This window comes from Mirounga leonina, unplaced genomic scaffold (assembly GCF_011800145.1).
Source record: "Mirounga leonina isolate KUSES-001 unplaced genomic scaffold, KU_Mleo_1.0 Mir_126, whole genome shotgun sequence".
Taxonomy (NCBI): Eukaryota; Metazoa; Chordata; class Mammalia; order Carnivora; family Phocidae; genus Mirounga; species Mirounga leonina.
The window spans coordinates 23,082,584-23,091,843 of NW_023270314.1; the positions used below are offsets into that span (position 1 = coordinate 23,082,584).

Genomic DNA, 9,260 nt, shown 5'->3' on the forward strand with positions numbered 1-9,260 from the left:
AAAGAAGTCTTTATGAGGAGAATCATATGGTATTTGTCTTTCTCAGTCTGAGCTATTTCACTTATGATAATACCCTCTATGTCCATCCATGTTGTCTCAAATGCAGGATCTCACCCTTTTATATGGCTGCATATTTTTTTTTTTAAGATTTTATTTTTATTTATTCATGAGAGACAGAGAGAGAGAGAGAGGCAGAGGGAGAAGCAGGCTCCCAAGGAGCAGAGAGCCTGATGCGGGACTTGATCCCAGGACCCTGGGATCATGACCTGAGCCGAAGGCAGACGCTTAACCATCTGAGCCACCCAGGCGCCCCTGGCTGCATATTATTCCATTATATACATTATATATATATACACAGACACAGACACACAATATACACACACTATATATATCACCTCATTTTATACACACACACACACACAATGATAATATATATCACCTCTTCCATATCCATTTATCTATTGACAGACACTTAGGTTGTCCCATATCTTGGCTATTATAAATAATGTTGCAATAAACATAGGGGTGTGTATATTATTGAAATTGGTGTTTTTTTGTGGGGTGATAAATACCCAATAATAAAATCATTGGGTCATAAGGTATTTCTATTCTTAATTTTCCGAGGAACCTCCATAATGTTTCCCACAGTGGGTATAACAATTTACATTCTCACCAACAGTGCAAGGGGGGTCCTTTTTCTCCACATCTTCTCAATGTGTTACTTTTTGTCATTTTGATTTTAGCCATTCTAACTGGTGTAAGGTAACATCTCAGTGTGGTTTTGATTTGCATTTCCCTGTTGATTCATGATGTTGAGCTTCTTTTCGTGTGACTGTTGGCTATCTATATGTCTTTGGGGAAATGTCTATTCAGGTCCTCTGACCATTTTTTAAAACAGATTATTTGCTTTTGGTGTACAGTTGCATAAGTTCTTTAAGTATTTTGGAATTAACCCCTTATCAGATATATCGTTTGCAAGTATTTTTTCCCATTCAGTAGGTAGACTTATTGTTTTGTTGATGGTTTCATTTGTTGTGCAACAACTTTTTATTTTGCTGCAGTCCCAATAGTTTATTTTTGCTTTTGTTTCCCTTGCCTGAGGGGACAGATCTAGAAAAGTGTTGCTGCAGTTGATGTCAGAGAAATTACTGCCTGTGATTTCTTCTAGGATTATTTATGGTTCCAGGTCTCACATTTAGGTTTTTTTATCCATTTTGAGTTTATTTTTTTGAGATTTTTTTTTTTTCAATTTGAGTACATGGTGTTGGAAAGTGGCCAGTTTCATTCTTTTACATGTAACTTCCAGCACTGTTTATTGAAAATACTGTTCTTTCCCCATTGTATTTTCTTATCTCCATTGTCATGGATTAATTGACAATATGATCATAGGTTTATTTCTTGGGTCTGTAGTCTGTTGTATTGACCTATTGATCTATGTGTCTACTTTTGTACCACACTGTTTTGATTACTATACCTTTGTAGTATATATGGAAATCTGGGATGGGAGACCTCCAGCTTTGTTCTTTCTCAGGATTGCCTTGGCTATTAGGGTATTCTGTGAGTCCCTACACATTTTAGGATTATCTGTTCTTGTGAAAAATGCTATTGGTATTTTGATAGGGATTGCTCACTGAGGTCTCAGGCCACTGGACACGGATCCTAGTCCAGTATGGGCTTTTAGGGTAGATGGGATGGGAGACATTGTCCCTGTAGCTCTTTGGTTTTTTTTAAACTACAGCTTTTTTTTTTTTTTCCTGCCCAAGGACAGAGGAATCTATTTCTAGTCCCTCAGTACCATCCCTCCCACTTATGTTCCCGGTAAGGGGGTGGGGGCTCTCTTTGTTACTGTGTCTCCCTGTTTATTTTGTGCTCTTGCCTTTGTCTTTGTCTTCGGGCATTCAGAAGCTATTCAGTCAGCCCTCAGTTCTTCTTCAGGAGGAATTGTACTACTATTAGGCGTAATTTGGTGTGTTCTGTGGAGGAGGTGTGTTCAGGGTCTTCCACCACGCCACGCCATCTTCTCCCTTCAAAGAAGCATTTTAATACCTTGAAAACTCAGAAGAGTGTTTGGAACTTTAACTTTTCATTTTTAAATATAAGAGTAAATTGCACAGAATACCAGAGAAGACTTGCATATAATTTAGCAGTTTCATTGTTGGTTAAGTTTTAGGAAATCAGGTTGCTACCAGTATCACTTCATTAGCTACAATGTTAAGTCTATTTGTGTGCTTTCTTTTTCATATATACAAGTACTGGTAGAACATACATTTGAGTACTAAAATTTGATAGATATTTCAAAATTTCCCTCCCACAGACTAGAATAAACACCATTGCAAGCTAAGCATCACAGATATTAGAAATCATTTACACATTGTACAAATGGAAAGACGAAATGAAGCCACAATACACTAAATAATGACAGTCATGTAAAGAGCAGATCGCAGTGCCCAGATGTTGAGGTTAAAGAGACCCAATATCTTTGCAAACTTGCAAAACTTATTTAACCTTTCTATTTTTTTTTTTAAGATTTTATTTATTTATTTGACAGAGACAGAGATAGCGAGAGCAGGAACACAGCAGGGGGAGTGGGAGAGGGAAAAGCAAGCCTCCCCCTGAGGAGGGAGCCCGATGTGGGACTCGATCCCAGGAGCCTGGGATCATGACCTGAGCCGAAGGCAGACGCTTAACGACTGAGCCACCCAGGCGCCCTTATTTAACCTTTCTGAGCATCAATTATTCTACTCATAAAATGAGAAGACTAATAGTCTTAACTACTAGGATAACCTAAAGATTAAAGGAGATAATTAGTGAAAGTGCTACAGACTAGTTAGGATACAGGAAGTACTCAGTAGATAAATGTTTACTCTTTTAATTTTATATTCCCCAATTATTAGAGAGGTTGAACTTTTTTTTTTTTTTTTTTAAAGATTTTATGAGGCAGAGATAGTGAGAGAGAGCACCAGCGGGGAAGAGAGGGAGAAGCAGACTCCTACTGAGCGGGGAGCTGAACGTGGAGATCTATCCCAGGACCCTGGGATCATGACCTGAGCTGAAAGCAGACACTTAACTGACTGATCCACCCAAGCACCCGTGAGGTTGAACATTTTTTTGTACCTAATAGTTTTAGTGAGTGAAGCATGGGGCTATTCCATATGTTCCTACATATATGTTTACAAACACATACATTTTAATGAAAGAAGATTTTTCTTGAAAGATGGATCAAACATAGTGTCATTTCAATGAATTAAGCATAAGGCAATCTCCATATGCTTCTACACTTAAGTCTACAGACACTTATATCTTAATGAAGGACATATTACTTGAAAGAATGATTATATACAGTGTAGTTTCAATGACTCAAACACAGGGCTATTCCCATATGTGTCTACACTTAAGTTTATAGACACTTAGAGTGTAATAAAAAGAAGATGTTGCTTGAAAGAAAGGTTATAAACAGTGGAGTTTCAATGACTAAAGTACAGCAAAATTTCTGTATATTTCTATACTTACTTTTATAATCACTTACATCTTTTTTTTAACTTTCTATTTAAATTCCAGTTAGTTAACATACAGTGTAGCGTTAGTTTCAGTTGTACACTATAGTGACTAAAAACTTCCCTACAACACCTGGTGCTCATTCCAAGGACTATTCTCCTTCATCTGCATTACCTATTTCACCCATTCTCTGACACACTTCTCCTTTAGTAACTCTCAGTTTGTTCTCTATAGTTTAAGAGTCTCTTTCTTGGTTTGTCTCTCTCTCTTTTGCTTCCTTTTGCACATTTGTTTTGTTTCTTAAATTTCACTTATGGGTTGAAATCATATGGTATTTTTCTTTCTCTGACACCTTATTTCAGTGAGCATAATACTTTAGAGAGATTGAACATTTTAAAAGATTTTATTTTCCAACTATGAATTGTCTATTCCTAACTCATGTTCACTTTTTGGGGGTTATGTCTTATTTACTAGTAGGAGATATTTATTTCTTGAATATAAACATGGTGAATTTCTTTTGTTGCACCAAGTTTTCAGAACCTCTCTGCCGGAGTCCAGCTCCAGCAGGGGTGGGTCTCTCATAGGAAAGGACGGAGTCGGCGAATGAGGAGACACAGACACAGGATCAGGTTGCAAGCATCTCCTCCTGACAGCCTCGGAGGAACTTTATTTATATGTTAGGATATTTTTGTTTTTCCATAGTTTCGTAACATGTGATTATGTTTTTTTACAATTTATCGAGATAATCTTAGATCACTTTCTGGATTACAGCCATAGCCTTCTTTCATTTTTCCTTTGTAATGATTAACATGACCTTTATTGATTTCCGCTTATCGACTTTCGCTAAAACTAAAAAACAGTACGCAAAGAGAAAGGTGCTAGACAGAGCGTGACCATCTTGTTATTTTGTTCTATAGAAACTAATTCTTCATGGAATTAGTTTCATTATGATTGCTTAGATAGGCGTAACTAAGATGAGTAGTCACTTTATCATGAAACCCCAGAAATATTCCCACAATTATAAAGATTGCCATAAACAAAATGAAAGAGAATAGCAGGAGCCAGCTGTGGAGTCTCCTGTTTTCAGGATCGTCCCCCATACTTGGACCTTGTCAAACAGCATGAGTAGCTTGGCTCGCGCCATCTCCCCCTTTTTTATTTTTGGCCTTCAGTTGCAAAGTCTTCAATTCCAAATGAATTTGTTTTATTTCTCTACTTAGTAATTTGACGAAGACTGGAAAGAGAAACAAAAGGGAGATAATAATTAGTGCTGATATACCTAGATTGATGAGGGATGGAAACCAGGCAGTAGTGGAGGTGTATTTCTGCACCTCTCCTTAACTTATTTATGAGGTGCTTCTACTAAAAAATATTGTATCCAGAATTCTTGGTGACCTAGTCTTCTTAGAGCACCTTTCCACACATACTTCAAAATCATGTAAATATTCATTTATGCTCACTATTTCTATGGTTTCACTCTTCCCATTTGCTTCCTAATCCAACCAAAATTTATTCTTATGTAAGATATAAATCTGTTTTTGTTGTTTATTAAATAAATGATCAACGCTCTAATATCATTAGGTTGGAGAATTTGGACAGTGAGTCAATTAGTGCACCAATGCCATGTTATCCCCAGCAAGTAATGTTTCTAGCTCAGAGAACATGGGTCTGAGAAATTCATACTTCTCATTTTTCAGGCAAAATTAAAAAAGTTTCTTAGTACCCTCAATGTGTCTAATTTTATCAGGGCCAAGACACAGTAATATTTGACCCGTTTTTGCAATTTCAGATTCATTTTACCCCATCCACCCTCACTTTTTCCATTCCAGGATACCTGTGGTTTTATTTCCTTGTTTTAATAATCTTACTTTTTCTTCTCCTTTAGTGCATGCAGAGTCACATATGGTCTTTTCCCTTTGACACCTCAATTCACTTCTACTCATTCATCGATGATACTTTGTTTGTTTGTTTTTACTGTGTATTGCTGACACACAATGTTACATTAGTTTCAGCTGTAGGACATTGCTATTCAGTAAGTCTATACATCGTGCTATGCTCACCATAAGAGTAGCTACCATCTGTCACCATACAACAGGATTACAATAGCATTGACTACATTCCCTCTGCTGTACCTTTTATTCCTGTGATTTATTCATTCCATAAGTAGAAGCCTGTACCTCCCACTCCTCTTCACCCATTGCCCCAACACCTCCCTTCTGGCATTTGTGATTTTGTCCTAATGTATGTTCTCTGTTTTATTCTCTGTATTGATGGGTCTGTTTCCGCTTTGTTTGCTGGTTTACTTGTTCATTTTGCTTTTTAGATTCTACATATTAGTGAAAGCATATGGTATTTGTCTTTCTCTATATGGCATATTTCACTTGGCATAGTATCCTCTGTGCCCATTGATGCTGTAAATGACAAGATCTTATCCTTTCTTTATAGCTGAGTAATATTCCATTGTGTGTGTGTGTGTGTGTGTGTGTGTATTCATCTGTTAACATACACTTAAGCTGCTTCCATATTTTGAATAATGCTGTAAAAAATGTGGGGGGTATATATCTTTTGGAATTAGTGTTTTTGATAAAATATTTTTATTATTTATACTACTAAGGAAAATGATTTATGTTCCATAACCCCTGGTTTTATATTCACAATTATAAATCACTTACATGGAACCTACAGATACTTTAAATGAGGATACAACTCAGCCACTTTCATGATATAATAATGTTTAGCAAATGAGCTCAGCATTTCCTGTAGCTGTGACATGGATGTAGGAAGACAGCAGATTAGAAGTTTAAAATTTCGGGGCGCCTGGGTGGCTCAGTCGTTAAGCGTCTGCCTTCGGCTCAGGTCGTGATCCCAGGGTCCTGGGATCGAGCTCCGCATCAGGCTCCTTGCTCCGCGGGAAGCCTGCTTCTCCCTCTCGTGCTCCCCCTGCTTGTGTTCCTTCTCTCGCTGTGTCTCTCTCTGTCAAATAAATAAAATCTTTAAAAAAAAAAAAAAAAAGAAGTTTAAAATTTCATTTTTCTCTTGTTAAATCTTCATGATAATGTTAGTTCATACTAATCAGAACTTTGATTTCTTTGTATGAGACAATACTTTAAGGAGCAAACCTTTGAAGGTTTGTGTCTTTCTGATTCCTTAGGGGGTAAATGAAGGAGTTCAACATGGGGGCAACAGAGTTATTGAGAATAGCTACTTTAGTCAATGAAGTCTTTTCCCCCCCTGCTGAGTAATTAGCATATATGGAAATGGAAACGGCAATCATGTGAGAAATATAAGTGGAGTAAAACTTTTTTCTCTCACTGGCAGATGTGATGTATATTAGGACAAAATCACAAATGCCAAAGTACAAAGTAACCCAAACAAAGTAAAAACCAATTACTTCTAGGAACCATATATCTGAGAAGATAGTTGTACAAGCAAAAGATAGGCACAGGCAAAGTTATCCATGACATTGGATGCACACATCCAGCTGGAGCAGAAGCATAAGGCATGGGGAAATGGTCAGGAACCTGCCCACCCATGCATAGAGCACAAACAAGATGCATAGTTTCCTGTTTATGATGGTGGTGTAATGAAGGGGTCATTAAGAGTGGCAAAAGAGTGGTCAAGGGACCTGGCAATTAGAATGGGAAATTCATTGACCTCCATGAAAATATGGAAAAATTGTTGGACTATACAATTGTTATGAGAAATGATTTTATCCTTGGTGATGATTGTCCCCAGAAATCTATGAATATATACATTCGTAAATGAGATTTCTAAGATAGAGAAGTTTTAGCTAAGAAACACATAGGCATCTGTAGATGAAAGTCTACCAAGGTTAGAGTAATGATAACCAGGTTGCCAGTGACACATAATATGTATGTGATAAATAAAAAAGGTAAAATCAAAACCAGAAGATCAGGATCATCAGAAAGGCTCAGCAGGGCAAAGTCTGATCATTGTGTGGTTGTTCATTTCCCTCTCTCTCCTTTTTCTTTTTTTGAAGATATGTGACAGCATTGATGAGTCTGGGGGACTTTAGGTTAAGTGAAATAAGTCAGTCACAGAAGACCAAAAATTGCATAATTCCACTTATATGAGGTGTTAAAATTAGTCTAACTCATGGAAGTGGAGAGTAGAAAAGTGGCTGCCTTAGGATGGAGCAAGGTGGGCAATGGGGAATTGCTGTTAGCTAGTAGGAGTTCAGTTCTGTATGATAAATAAGTTAAATAAGTTCTGAAGTTCTGAAGTTGTTGAAGATGAACATTGTTTCCTGCACTACATTTTGCCTACAGTTAATACTACTGTATTGTAGGTAGCCCAAGATGGTGGAGGAGTAGGTGACCTTAGTTGTGTCTGGTCCCAGGAATTGAGCTAGATAGCTATTAAATCATTCTGAACACCTGTGAATTCAATTGGAGATCTAAGAAAAGAATAGCTGCAACTCCGCAAATAGAAAAGTGGCTGATTTCTGCAAGGTAGGAGGTGCAGAGAAGTGAATCTGAGGCGATCTATGGGAAGATAAACCATGGGGGGAAGGAGCCTTTGTCAGCTGGCTACTGGAAAGCGATATAAGAGCAGAGCACAGGTTCAGAACTTGTAGAAGTTTGCCCCATTGAGGGATGTCCCTGCCTGAAAGGTGCTCAGGTGGTGATATGGGGAGAAATCCTAGGTGGGACAGTGTGGTCTCAGTGTCCCTGGTATCACAGGAAGACCTGGGGTGCTTGATTGAGGCAGAGTTCCCAGGCATTGGAGCAGGGAAGCTGGCTGCAATCAGTGAGTGCAGGAGTGGGCTGTCAGCTTGGGGTTGTTTTTATACCATGAACTGCAGCATAGTCACCAACTGCTCTCCAAGCAGGGGCCCAGGAAGTGGCAGAACTGAGGTGAGATCTGCCTTCCTCCCCCAGAAGGACTGTGTGTGTGCGAGTTGCAGGAGTCTGTAGGGTTTGGAGACTCAAAACAGGGTTGTGTGTCAGAGATAGAAACACTCAGTCAAGGGCTGGGTGAGCACGGATGGATACCAGGGAGACAGGAGTGATTGACTGCTTTTCCTTTAGGACACACTGAGGAGTGGGGCCCTATGCTTTCGGCTCTGGGGCTGGAGACAGAGAGGCTGCCATTTTCATTCTCATCCTCTAGAGCAGCAGGGAAAGTGTTCAGAAAACAAAAGCCACATAGAGGAATCCAGAGCAGATTACTTAGCCTGACCCCCTGGCAAGCGCCCTGCAGTTGAGACCGGGGCAAAGACACCAGAGAATCAGTGCAACAGGTCCCTCCTCCCTGGAAGATCAGCAAGAACATCCAGCTAAGACCAAGTTTACAGATCATAGAGAACTGCAAAACTCCAGTGCTAGGGGAAAACAGTATATAGAATTTATGGGTTTTTTTCCCCCCATAGTTCTTTAGTCTTTCAATTTTAATTTTTTTCCTCTCCTTCCCTTTTCAACCAATTTCTTATTTTATCAAGTTTTTAAAAAAATCTTTTTAAATTTTCAATTTTACACATAGATTCTATCCTTTTATTGTATTTAATTTTATTTTTGTATATATAGTTTTTCTTTCCTTACAATTTTAAAATGTAGTTTATTCTAACAGACCAAAATACACTCAGGATATAGTGTATAGCTCTGTTCTGTTCACCTGTTTGTTTATATTGCTTCTTTTTTTTGTCTTTAAATTTTCATTTTTATAATTACAATCTATCCTTTCAATGTATTTAATTTTATTTTTCTACATATATAAGTTTTTCTTTCTTTACAATTTTAGAATCT

The 9,260-nt window shown here is 38.0% G+C and overlaps 1 pseudogene; it reads right to left on the reverse strand.

The window, feature by feature from the left end:
* Positions 1–6,567: 6,567 nt before the first annotated feature.
* On the reverse strand, positions 6,568–7,464 carry LOC118008995 (annotated as a pseudogene).
* Positions 7,465–9,260: the final 1,796 nt, after the last annotated feature.